This window comes from Paramisgurnus dabryanus, chromosome 9 (assembly GCF_030506205.2).
Source record: "Paramisgurnus dabryanus chromosome 9, PD_genome_1.1, whole genome shotgun sequence".
NCBI classification, from domain to species: Eukaryota; Metazoa; Chordata; class Actinopteri; order Cypriniformes; family Cobitidae; genus Paramisgurnus; species Paramisgurnus dabryanus.
Window position 1 is genome coordinate 31,924,669 of NC_133345.1, and position 13,423 is coordinate 31,938,091.

The window sequence follows — 13,423 nt, forward strand, 5'->3', positions numbered from 1 at the left end:
TTATCTGTTGTCTCCTTCTCCTACAGTGTATGTTTCAAGGACAGTAAGTAGCACTTTCCAAGGTGTTTGCATGCGTGCGTTTTTCACATTGAGAAAACATGCTTTAGGTTACATACAAAGCTCTTGCTTTTCTTTTTACCCAAGCTGCATGTATTGCAATGAATGCCAACATGATGGGGGGACATAAGTAAAAGTGTGTAAAAGCACGCGTGTCCCTACAGCTGGACTCAAGCACCCGACGCTGCTGATCTTGCCATCATCATTTATTCATGATGTGCGCAGCTCAGCGTTCAACATCTTTACACAAATTGTGCCTGATCTCCCCGTTTAATAATGCATTGCGTGCTTTTTTGTTATGTTAAAAAGCTGCTTTTTGCTCTATTTGCAGGACTGTAATGGCGTGTGACATTCACTCCCTGAAGTCCTCCCTGTGGCCCGGAGACAGGAGCGCCGCTCGTGTGATTGACAAGGACATCGAGACGCGTGATCCCGCTCCGGTTTTTGAATTGGGAGACAGAAATGACAGCTGGGACTGTAACTTTGAACGAGACGAGCGTGATCGCAATCCAGGAACGCAAGACAATCTTGCGCTAAAAGTCTGAATTATTTATTAGCATACTGGCTTCCGGAAGCAAATAATTATTTAAAAAGAAAATCACTCCTATGCACCAATAATTCTGTTTATTTTAGTTGTATAGATTTTGTGTCCTGGTATTGTTTGGTTTAGAGGTGAATCTGCTTTACTTAAAAGAAACCAATGACATTGCAGGATCATTTCTCATGGTAGTTGGTTCATGTAAAGGCCCAACAGTCTGGACACAACTGTGTTTTCACTTAACTCTTTCCCCGGCAGCATTTTTAAAAAAAGTTGCCAGCCAGCGCCTGCAGTTTTCATGATTTTCACGAAAGTTTAATGCCTTCCAGAAAATGTTCTTCTTTAAATATATAAACAAACAATATCAAATGAAAGAACAGACCCTCTGCTTTCAAACAAACAAAAAAAAACGTTTCATCCTACCTTCATTAGTTCTCTTTTTATCACCTCTTAAATATGGGTAGGTTTCTTCAAAAACAGCCAATTTTGAACAAAAAGCTGAGATAATTCCATTTTTGTGAAGGACTTTTGATAGAGATCAGATGCAGAGCCGGAAATTCTCGTCATTGGCAGGGAAGCGTTTTCTCAATGGCGGCGAAAGAGTTAAAAACGCACTTCGTCAAAAGTACCATTATCAGGCACTGATTGCTCATCCATTCTTTAACTTCTTACACCCTGAAGCTATTTTGAGGATATTCGCCAGGATTTGGCCTACCCAATTTCAAAAGCTTCCTATACCCACATGCAGAGGTTTACATACAAAAGTTTGGTATCATTTTAAAGGAAACCCTTTGAAATTACATAAAACACTGTTGAAAGTGCTAAACATGGTTGTATGTGATGTCAGTCCTCTAATAAACACAAAAATAAATAGGCACTTTTTAATGTTTTTTTTCTAAAGTTTTTATTTGAAAGTTTATAACTCTGGACCTGGGTGCTCCAGCTACCTGTAGACAGTTTTGTTTGATTCCAGCAATTGGCAGCTTACAGAGGAAAAATAATTTTTTTCTCTATTATAATGTATGCAAAAGGTATTTTACTCCAACTGAAGGGAGGAATAATACCCTTTTGTATACAATTTCTGCCTAAAAACATTTGAAGTGCTCCCATAACCACATACAGTGGAATAAATGCAATTTCTTTATATCATTTTAAAGAAAACCCTTTGAAGTTACATAAAAAGCTGCTGTTTGTGACAAATTTTGTTATTTATGTTGTTTTTCATATGATGAAACACCAAATTTTCTTTTTTTTTATGTTGTAAACACTGTCTTTGAAAGTGAATAACTCTGGTTCTGACTGCAGACAGTTCTGGTTGTTAGCAGCTACAGACAGTAAACACCCAAAAAAGAATGAACTCTTTAGCATGTCGCATTCAAAAGTTATTCTCATTCTACTGAAGGGTGTGAAAATACATTTTTCATATAAATATTAATTTTTTGTTTTGCACATATAATAAATAGCAAGGGATTATTCATGCACACAACCAAAGTAAATGCTGTGAATGGACTAATTGTTTAGAGTAGGACCTAAGATAAAAGATGGTGTATCATTTGTGGCTATCTGTGCTATCTGAGGCAGTCCACACTCAAGTTTCACATGTTTACAAAAGACCATTTTTACCTTATTATTCATTCAACGATTGTTGTATGTGTGTTGATAATAGAACAAAAATAACGATGTACCCTTATTCCTAAGAATAAGAGCTTTCATTTGATATAAGACTTGCCCATGTTTGTCATATATATAAAAAATATAAAAAATGTGAATATTAAATCATATAAAAAATATGGGGGGGTGATAGTGTAAATTAAGTGTAAATAACTTTCTTACAGTCAAAGATATCTCAAAGTGATGCATATCTGCAGAAAGTAGAGACTCTAAGCTTTCAAACAGTATCTCATATGTGTTACTGGGCAGAGGTGTCAAGTAACGAAGTACAAATACTTCGTTACCTTACTTAAGTAGATATTTTGGGTATCTATACTTTACTGGAGTAATAATTTTTCAGACGACTTTTTACTTCTACTCCTTACATTTTCACGCAATTATCTGTACTTTCTACTCCTTACATTTTAAAAATCGCCTCGTTACTTCTTTTAATTTCGGCTTGTTTTCTTTTTTTTACATTCCGGCTTGTCATCGTTAAAAAAAACTATCTTGATAAATTGCATCATTCAGATGAATGCGATTGTGGTTGGATGAGAAGTATAAACATACACCATTCCGACACCCTATTGGTTTGTGTGTAATCCCCGCCCCCCAGCTGACTGCAGATGATCAAATGTTTGTTCGATACTGCTGCAAAGATAAACATAAAAGAACCGCGAGAGCGATTAGAAAGCATGCGGAGCAGTTTGCTCTCGCGATGCTTTGATATCATCCGCCATCCGTTTGTACAGTAACAGAACGCGGCATTCTGTCTTCAAATGGAAAAGTACGAAATATAACTCGCGCATCACTTTCAGGTCAGTTCACATTCACAAGCCTTTGTAAATGTATAGCTTGCTGCTGACACCAACTCATCTGTGTGATTTAAATAGTGTAACAATACCAATTTATATCATATAACTTCAGTTGTTCAACTTAAATGACATTGTGCTGCGTTGCGTTTTGAAGCATGGCAGAGATATCTATGCTAAAGACATCTGTTGTTTTGTATATGCTAATAACTACCCTAAATTTTATTTGCAATAACAAAACCTACTTAGCTGAATGCTTGAGTGTTAAATCAATCAAACAAATAATCATACGTACAAACTTTTGCTTTTGTTAATAGACATCAGCTGTTTCCTTAAACCTGTTTCTACTTACAAGAAAGAAATTTAGTAATCTTCCAAAATTGCTTTAATTTATACTGACTAAAGTAAAGTGTACTAAAGTAAAGTGTACTAAAGTCCATTAGCTACACAAGTACAGATGCAGAAATATAGGCTATAATATATAATTGCATATTTGTATAATTGTAGTTTGTGTTGCTGTCAAAATACAATTATAAATGATAACAAAAGCATATTTCTATTCTCACACATACTATAGTTTGATTTTGTTGTTTTTTACTAAAGAGGGCACCACTGTAAAAGTTTGGCCACCAGCGGCACTGCTCTGAAGTTTGACTTTTTGCACCATTACAATATTTATAGGTAACTAGTCATCATATCTTCCTCTCTATGGAAGACATGTTAATGCTAAGTAGTATACATATATGGTTTTTAATGCAGTTGTTATCAAACATTTTTTGCGGCCTCCCTTGTGTACCGTGGATTCCTTTGCGGCGCCCCAAAGAAAATGTATGACATAAACATTCTAAAACTTAAAATTTGAATTAAACAAAACATATTAAATTATACAATGTATTGCTTTTGTTTAGTAGCCTTATTTTTCTGAGGTTTAATTACATAGAATTTATAATAAGGTAATGTATTTCATAAATTATTATAAAACTGGGGCCCCTGGCACCATCTCGCGGTCCCCAGTTTGAGAACCACTGCTTTAATGTATTTGTTTGCATTGTATTGAAATGCGTTCATTTTTAATGGGCATATACCGTATGTGGTTGAAACAGATGGCCTAGTGCAGGTGTAGGCAACATGGAGTGCCGATGTCCTGCAGTGTTTAGCTCCAGGTCTAATCAAGCAGACCTGAACAAAGTAATAAAGGTCTATAAAGTCACCTGAAGCTACAGGTAGCCAAGGTTTTATAAGGGTTGGAGCTAAAATCTGCAGGACATCGGCACTCCAGGACTGACGTTGCCTACCCCTGGCCCTAGTGCATCCCAAATTTTTTTACATTAACATTTTTAATATAACACTATAGGTATTATGGCCTTTAGAAACATTTTTTAGAGGAGATAGGGTAGTGCACAATAGGCCCCTGTGGTGCGGCCTAGGCTTTTTTCCGTAATGACATTTTTTCCTTACATTACTTTTACTTTTATACTTTAAGTAGTTTTGAAACCAGTACTTTTTCACTTTTACTTTAGTAAAAAGCTTGAGTTGATACTTCAACTTCTACAAAAGTCTTTTTAAACCCTAGTATCTATACTTCTACTTGAGTAATGAATATGAATACTTTTGACACCACTGTTACTGGGGTCCATGACAGACCATTAAAAATTAAAAGAATATTTTATATTAAGTCAAAATAAGAAATTTTGGACATATACTCTGTGATGACGACAGTCAGTGCCGTGGCTCTATTTTAATGAATTCTAGTACAGCACGACCCTCCAGTGCAGAAAAGTAAGCACCTGTCATGTGCCGAACAAAGTGTTAAGTGCACAAATTGTGGCGACAAGTCGGCTTTTTCCGCAGGGCTAGGTATGATTTTGGGGTTTGGGTGGCAGTAGCTGAGGGGGATCATGGCAACCGTTATTTACTGGATGTCTGCCTCATTTCCCACAATGCAGTCTGGCTCTGTTACACACGTTAGGGGGACTGAAACTCCTCTGTCACGCCTGCAGGGCCGCTGTGGCAAAACAATGAAAAATCAAAAAGAGAAACATTAAGATCATTTATTCAGGCTGTGTGTGCGTGCTTGTGTGCGTGTGTGGTCCTCCTCTGGCCACACGCTAATACGATGGTGCTGCCTGCGGTTCAACCCTGACACGTGCATAAAACTAACCTCGCAAGAAAGCAGATGCAGAATGGTTTGTTAAGTGTAAAAATATGGCTTTTATTCAGTTTAACATTTAATCACTCAGTCACAGTTTAAGGACTGAAGGTAAATCCTTGTTAAACAGATGTGCTGGAAATGGTTCAAATTCAGTTCCATTGATTAGTTTCATTCAACATATGGTTTTATCAGAGATAATCACCTAGTACATGTACATATGTTAACTGTATTTTCTGTCTGAAATGAGACCCACATCCTAAAACTAACCCTATTCCAGTAGCACCTCACTGCAGAACACGATATCCAGGGGGCAGGGATTCAGATCTAGGAGGTGCGGTTGGATCCAGATCCAGGGGATGAAGCAGGATCCAGATCTTTTCCCACTACATTTTGATTGGTCTGCAGTTTTACCACAAGACACATCATACATGTTACGTTACCATTTCCACATTGAGACGTAACTAAGTTGTTCTTTAGACGTAAAAACAATCTTTACTCCAATATGACTACAATAAATGTAGTGCGTTCAAGATGAAAAGGGTTTTTTTATGTTTTGGATTAAAAGCACACTAGAGCCCGATTTATTGTTTTGCCATTATCACAGATATGAGCCTACTGCTAATTTAAATATATATATATGTATCAGTTGCTAAAACACAAGTAGGAGAAATTATACATTTAAACAGACGCACACTAATATTAGGCTGCTTGTGTACAAACGTATGAGCATAACCCTAACCCTATGCTCATACGTTTGTACATGCAAATGTAAGGGCTTTCTCTTATTTCAGAGCAATTGATGAAATAAGCTTGCGCAACTTTCACGCCCTCACAAAATAAAACAAGGTGAAGAGCAGACTTAGTTTATCAATGAAAGTCAAGGACTGATATAAAAACGTTGTTCTTGTACATTACACATTAGATATGTTGTCAAGCATTGTCTTAATGGTAAGGTGCTAACTAACTTTTTGAACTTACTGTAAGGTTGATTAAAAAATGACCCCATAAGTTTCCCTTTTAAATATGTCTACAAGTCCAATATAACATTAACCCCGTCCCTGAAAACTCCCAATACTCCAATGTATATATATTTTGTTTTATTTGTCTTTTGAAGTTATTTATAATAATAAGTGAAGTGATGTCAGACTTAATTTGGATAATAAAGTTTATTGTTAAACTGTTAAACCCTGCCTCCTTTACATGTCTTTGTCACGTCATTATTAGTGTATCACCACATCTGAGTGATCATTAAAAAATGTAATGACAAAGGTTTAGACACTTATCATGTGTGTCCAAACTGGTACTGTATAAAATATATAATATACTGTAGTATGTGTACTGTACTATAATCACCAAAGATAATATTAAGGAGATGTGTGAAATTGCAAAAACAATGTCAGACAATGTAATATGCTCTGGTCCCCTCCCCGCCTACCGGGGAGATGAAACACATAGTAGATTAGTGTCTCTCAATGGATGGATGTCAAAGTGGTGCCCTCAGCATAACGTAGGGTTTATAGACAATTGGAAGCATTTCTGGGGAAGACCATTCCTCCTAACCCGAGATGGCCTTCATCCGTCATCGGAAGGAAGTGCTATACTCACTAAAAATCTGATCAATAGTCTTAATTCTGATATAGTCTGACTATCCAGGGCCCAGGTCAGGAAACAGACGGATCGGCTTAACCGTCCATCTGTTAGCTGCCGTGATATGTCAAGACCACTTATATCCCAGCACTTCGAGTCAATCTTACCGAAATATCAGCACATTTCAACTGTATCTGTTCCCCGAACAAATAAATACAGGGCACCGCTTGTTACATCTGGTACAAATCTGATTCAAATAAAATTAGAAAACAATACATTAACAGATGAATCTCGAATGTTAAAATTCGGCCTTCTTAACATTAGATCGCTTACCAATAAAGAACCTATTATCAATGAAATAATTACAGACCAAAACTTAGATGTACTCTGTTTAACAAAAACCTGGCTTAAAGCAGACGACTACATTAGTTTAAATGAATCCACCCCACAAGACTATTATTATAAACACGAACCTCGATTAAAGGGGAGAGGGGGTGGTGTAGCTACAATATACAACACAATTTTTAAAGTAAACCAAAAATCTGAGGTAAAATTTAAATCATTTGAAGTAATGTTGTTAAATATGGAAATAACTGATCGTAACCACAAACAGCTTTCTTTTGCTTTAGCGACAATCTATAGACCACCGGGCCACCATGCAGATTTCCTTAAAGCGGAAGTCCACCCTAAAACAACATTATGCTCCAACACTATATTTCATGCCATATATGTAGTTGATTGTGCTGCCATCAAATGTACTAACTCCATATAAAAAATTAAAGCTTTTAACTGCTACAGTAACGGTGATTTGACGCGTCATCAAATCACCGGAAGAAAAATGCACGACTACATTAATTCTGAATGTTCTAAATGGGGGCGGGTCTTGAGGCGAGATGATTGACAGTAGATGATAACGTTTTTGATTGACAGCTGCACAGGAGCTAACGTTAGCTTGCTTTGCTCGTGTTTATAATAACAACAACATGATAATAACTTTCTACGTAGTATGTTTACCGTAGTTACACAAAACAAGCAACAACTAAGCCAAATGATGTTTTAGATATTTTAACAATTTTACATTACCAGAGTCCGCGGAAAAACTGGGCTGAAAACAGTACTCAAAATCTTCCTGACGAAAGTGCTGGCTGCATATTCAAAGTAGTGTAGTGGTGGGTCAGCTGAGGGTCGCGTTGATGTCAACAATAAAAACTCCCGGTGGCCTGAATTTGTTGTCCTTACATCCACATACTGCACAGGTTCTAGTCATCTTTTATCGAGGGCTTTGGTGATTTCCCCCTCAGAGACGGTTAAAGCGGAGTTACTCTTTGGATGGGTTCGTCTGCCGGCTAACTTCAAGTTGACTTGAGTTGATTTGAGAGCTAGTTGAGCGGTAAAAGAAGTTATTAGGCTTGTTCAACTTCATGTGGCGTTGCAAGAATCGACAGCGGGATGACGTCAAAGTACCGCGAGAGCGATTCGCGATATCATACGGAGGAGTTTGCTTTTAAATCCCTTTCGCGGAACCTTGACGTCATCCAGCTGTCGGTTCCTGCGGCGCCGCATGAAGTCAAACAAACCTGACGACTGCATCGAACAGTGGTTAGTGGGTGGAGCTAATGACTCAGTTTCGCGCAGTGCATTCTGGTTAATTGTGTCCATTAAAGACCGTTACGAAAATTCCGCTTCAACACACTATCAATCTAATAATCGAAATCGTGCAAATTTATTGATTTTTCCTCATGTATAATGCAAAGTGGACATAAATTACCCGTGATAAACATGCTAAAATGTCTAGATTGGACTTCCCCTTTAATGAAATAGCAGATTTCCTATCTGAGCTTGTAGTCACTGTAGATAAAGCTCTTATTGTTGGTGATTTTAATGTCCATGTGGACAACCCAAAAGACGCGTTAGGACGTGCGTTTATAGATGTTCTAAATTCTCTCAATATTAGACAAAACGTGACAGGGCTAACGCATACTCGTAATCACACATTAGACTTAATTCTGTCACTCGGACTCAATATTAATGACGTCGAAATATCACCTCAGAGTGATGCAGTTTCTGACCATTACCTTGTGTCATACACTGTACTTCTAGATAGGATCACTCAATCTACAACATGCTACCGACTAGCCAGAACAATAATTTCCACCACTAAAGATAGCTTTATTAGCACTCTTCCAGACCTGTCCCAAATGAAACTTGTAGCAGATAACTGTGACGATCTAGATATTGAAATAGAAAACCTAAACAATGTCTGTTCTAACACATTGGATGCCGTTGCTCCCATTCGAAAAAAGAGATTCAAAGAAAAACCGCCAGCTCCATGGTATGACCATCACACCGCAGCCCTTAAAAAGGCAGCTAGAAAAATGGAAAGAAATTATAGAAGCACAAAGTTAGAAGTATGGCGCGCAGCATGGAAACAGAGTGTTAAACACTACAGACAGGCTATTAAAACCGCCAGATCTACATATCTTAGCAAGCTTATAAATGAGAATCATAATAACCCTCGTTTCCGCTTTAGCACAGTTGCGAAACTGACTAGAAACAAAGAACAAACAGAAACCAATAGTAAACTTCAACACAATAGTAACGACTTCATGAACTTCTTTTCTAACAAAATTTCGGCTATTAGGGAAAACATCGTAGCTACCCAGGCAGCCACCACTCTACCCATTAGTTCACTTAACACTAGACTACCATACGAACATCTTGATTCATTTAAACCTACTACAATAGATGAGCTCTCTAAACTAGTCACATCATCCAAATCATCGTCCTGTATATTAGACCCCGTTCCCACAAAACTACTTAAAGAAGTATTCCCTGTAGTGTCAACCCCGGTTCTAAACATCTTTAACTCATCGCTAGAAATAGGATACGTTCCAACAGCTTTCAAACTAGCAGTTATTAAACCGCTGATTAAAAAACCACAGCTTGACCAAGGAGAACTTAATAACTTTAGACCAATCTCAAATCTCCCTTTTCTTTCGAAAATATTAGAAAAGGTAGTGGCAAGCCAGTTACGCACATTCTTGACAAATAATAGTACATATGAAAAGTTCCAATCAGGATTCAGGCCCCACCATAGCACAGAGACAGCGTTGCTTAGAGTTACAAATGACCTCCTATTAACATCCGATCGTGGTGAAATCTCAATTCTTATATTACTAGACCTTAGTGCAGCATTTGACACAATAGATCACAGAATCCTACTCAATAGACTAGAAAACTATGTTGGTATCAGTGGTCAGGCGCTAGCCTGGTTTAGGTCATATCTAACCAATCCCTATCACTTTGTTTATGTAAATGAGGAAGAGTCATATCACTCCCTGGTTAAATACGGTGTACCGCAGGGATCAGTTTTAGGTCCTATCCTGTTCTCGTTATACATGTTACCCCTAGGAGACATTATCAGGAAACATAACATAAGTTTTCACTGCTATGCGGATGATACCCAGCTTTACATCTAGACTTAAAACTTTTCTCTTCAACAAAGCATTCGCATAATTTGTCTAGTAAAGGTTCTTAACTCGCAATAGTTATTTTCACGGAACAAAGCACTCATGGTCATAACACAGACCAACCAAATAAATAAATAAAAACCTTTTCTGCATGAACACTTAAAATGAATTGCATTAAATAGTTTGCCACCGTTTGCCACTGAACCTGCATTAACGACGACAGTGGGGCTTCCGGCCTTAGTCAAACGGTTTGGCACGTATGGTCGGGTTGCGATTTTGGTGCTTTCGTGTGTCTTGTGAATAAGTATGCAATACAGACCCGTTTGCCACTGAACCTGCATTAACGACGACAGTGGGGCCTCCAGCCTTAGTCAAACGGGTTGGTATGTATGGTCGGGTTGCGTTTTTCGCACTTTCGTGTGTCTTGTGAATAGTATGCCATACATACCCGTTTGCCACTGAACCTGCATTAACGACAACAGTGGGGCCTCCAGCCTTAGTCAAACGGGTTGGCACGTTTGGTCGGGTTGCGATTTTGGCGCTATCGTAAGTCTTATGAATAGTATGCCATACAGACCCGTTTGCCACTGAACCTGCATTAACGACGACAGTGGGGCCTCCAGCCTTAGTCAAACGGGTTGGTATGTATGGTCGGGTTGCGTTTTTCGCGCTTTCGTGTGTCTTGTGAATAGTATGCCATACAGACCCGTTTGCCACTGAACCTGCATTAACGACGACAGTGGGGCTTCCGGCCTTAGTCAAACGGGTTAGCACGTATGGTCGGGTTGCGATGTTTTTGGCGTTTTCTCCTGGTCCTGTAAATGGTATACAATATAGACCCGTTTGCCACTGAACCTGCATTAACGACGACAGTGGGGCTTCCGGCCTTAGTCAAACGGGTTAGCACGTATGGTCGGGTTGCGATGTTTTTGGCGTTTTCTCCTGGTCCTGTAAATGGTATACAATATAGACCCGTTTGCCACTGAACCTGCATTAACGACGACAGTGGGGCTTCCGGCCTTAGTCAAACGGGTTAGCACGTATGGTCGGGTTGCGATGTTTTTGGCGTATTCTCCTGGTCCTGTAAATGGTATACAATATAGACCCGTTTGCCACTGAACCTGCATTAACGACGACAGTGGGGATTTAGGCCTTAGTCAAACGGGTCGTCAGGTTTCATTTTCTCTTAAAGATCGGAAGGTGACCCTTATTTACCATATATACCCTCGCATTGGGCCCCCAATTTGCTAAATCCTCAACTGTGGATAACATAATTATGCCGCAATATTTAGTCTGTCTGGAACTAAGCTGAGTTAAACCACATCACTGTGTGACACTTCAATACATATGAACGGCCGCTACGCTAATACGATTTTGTTTTTCTCTCCCTGTCTCGTCCTCGACCCGAGGACAACGAGACAAACAGACCCAGTCCCGGTAGATGTGAAAGTCGGCACACCTCTGATCTACTGGCCGTCCTTCAACGTTATGCCCAGCTGATACCTGACCAACGATCACTGGCAGAACCGCTTAATCTCCGCTAAATCTCCATTTCCGTTCTCCCAAGGGTTTTTCCCTCCTAGGACTTATTTTTCCTCGGATAAAAGCCCAGGGGTTTTTTTTCTCCTAGGAGGTTTTTCACCCCGGGGAGGCAGCCTTTTTGGGCTTTACCTAGCTTCCTCTTCTATACGTTGCTTTAGTAATACGTGCACTTATAATATTGAGTCATAGCTGCAGCAAATTTAACTGCTCATGCTATCATGTATTTTGTTGTGCTATCTGTCGTTTTTCTGTGCTTTTCACTGCTTCTATTTATGTAAAGCTGCTTTGAAACAATTGACTTTTGTGAAAAGCGCTATATAAATAAAATTGAATTGAATTGAATTGAATTGAAAATAATATACACATAAAGAATATCACCCGATATATCATTGTCTGACTTTTTCACTCCCTAATATCTGTATCGGCATCGGCCAAAAAAAAAAAAAAACATAACGATTGGGGTCTAAAGCAAACAATAACACTCATCTGTGTACTATGAGTCTTCTAACCAGACGCAGTTTAATACATTTGGATGAATACAGTATAAATATGCATAAGGAATAGCATATATGAGATGTTCATTAGAATTTTTTTGCTTACAGCCATTAGGACACAGGTTTCCCTTACAGAAGGTTTACTTTTCTTACAAATGTACTAATAAAACATATCAAATAAAAATGTTGTGTCTACATATTTACTTGGTTAGCAACCAGATGTGTAATATAATGTACAGCCAACCAGGTTATTACCACAAATAAATCCCTTCAGTGATATCACCCTGTTGGGATTCTGCCTAACATGTCCTAACCTACCCTTCATCTAACTGTGATCATTACTTGCTAAATTATGAATCTTTCTCGACTATAATATTAATCAAACATAGACATATATTGATAAGATAAAACGTTGGAGACCATGGGTTGCACCTAATTGTGGGCTGCAACAAGCAAATATGCTGGTTCATCTGGTGGCGCAAAATATATAAAGTAGGAGTAGTTGGATCAAGATTTAACTTTGCCCCCTGGATGCAGTGAGTACCATCTCAACTATTTGGCTCTTGGAGCTCAATCTCAATAAGTCTACCACTGGGGGGAGCAATCTTACCAGAAATATGATTTATATTTCACAAAAACAATGATGAATAAATTCACATCTAGCCTATTTAATAATTCCCAAAAAATAACACTTAAGTGGCCCTTACATAATTACATTTACATGAGTATAAACAGTATAGTGCCAGAGTTTTTTACTATTATTATTATTTTTAAATAGATTTCAATGACACAAATCTAAAATAGATTCTTCATGCAAAAGTCAGAATTTAGTGACTCTTGAACTCGTCTGAGGAGTCTAAAGGTTAGGGTTAGGTTTAGGGCAGGTAATCGAAACGAACATTCCATTGAAACTATTAATTAAGCAAATGTACATATCAAATTTTCTTGTTAATTAGGTAAATTAGGTAAAGGTAAATTAGCTACAATAAATGCAAAAAATTATCAATCTGACAACTCGCTATTAAATAAATAGCGCTATTAAGTAAATATTACGTTTCAGCTGGAAAAAGAAAGCTTGACAACACAATAATTGTGAGTTCAGTATCCAGGGAACACACATA

The 13,423-nt window shown here is 38.1% G+C and overlaps 1 long non-coding RNA gene across 1 annotated transcript in view; it reads right to left on the bottom strand.

Annotated features, from left to right (window-relative positions):
• LOC135739892 (uncharacterized) overlaps window positions 1–13,423 on the bottom strand; it is a 40,323-nt gene that overhangs the window by 24,803 nt on the left and 2,097 nt on the right. The gene's annotated exons all lie outside the window — the stretch shown is intronic.